Source organism: Ciona intestinalis, unplaced genomic scaffold (assembly GCF_000224145.3).
Source record: "Ciona intestinalis unplaced genomic scaffold, KH HT001089.1, whole genome shotgun sequence".
In the NCBI taxonomy this organism is placed as follows: domain Eukaryota; kingdom Metazoa; phylum Chordata; class Ascidiacea; order Phlebobranchia; family Cionidae; genus Ciona; species Ciona intestinalis.
In genome coordinates, this window is record NW_004191410.1 from 51186 (window position 1) to 51902 (window position 717).

The window sequence follows — 717 nt, forward strand, 5'->3', positions numbered from 1 at the left end:
AATATTTATATATATATATATAATGACAAAAACTTTTTTGGGTTGATTTTTTTTACCGATTTTTTTTTCATTTTTTTTCATACTTTTTGATGAATATTCAAAAAGCTTTTATGAGTTTTTTTCTAGATAATTTGTTTGTGGAATTGTTATAGTTATGTGACAATCGTTATCATGAAAATTGTCACTGCGTTCTTTGTAACCCAGAGGTAATGGGTTCAAGGCTTAACGCTGCTACCATTGTGGGCGTATGTGTCCTTGGGCAAGACACTTAACGGCAATTGCTTCAACCGAGTGGTCACTAATGGGTTGTCTAAATTATCAGCCATACATAAAAAAATTCCCAAAAAATAATCACCCACAAAGTTACATACATGGTAACTCGTAAGCTGGCACGAGGTGTATGAAACAGAACACCCATGTTATAACGACTTTCATAACCCGCTAAGCGAGGATAAATAAGTCACATTCATTCATTTATTTAAGTCTGAATTTTATCCAGAATTAAACCGCACAAGTTGTAAGTATATGAATGGTTATTTTTTACATGAATGTTTTGTTTGGCATCACAGGCAACTTTGAATTCAAAGATGCCTTCTATTTTTAACAGTGTTTCTCAACTCCCTAAATGCAATTCAAAAAAATCCAAAAAAAAATTCTAAAAAAAGACGAAACATTTTTTTAAAATATATTTTAAATGATTTTTTGAACTGTCGTACT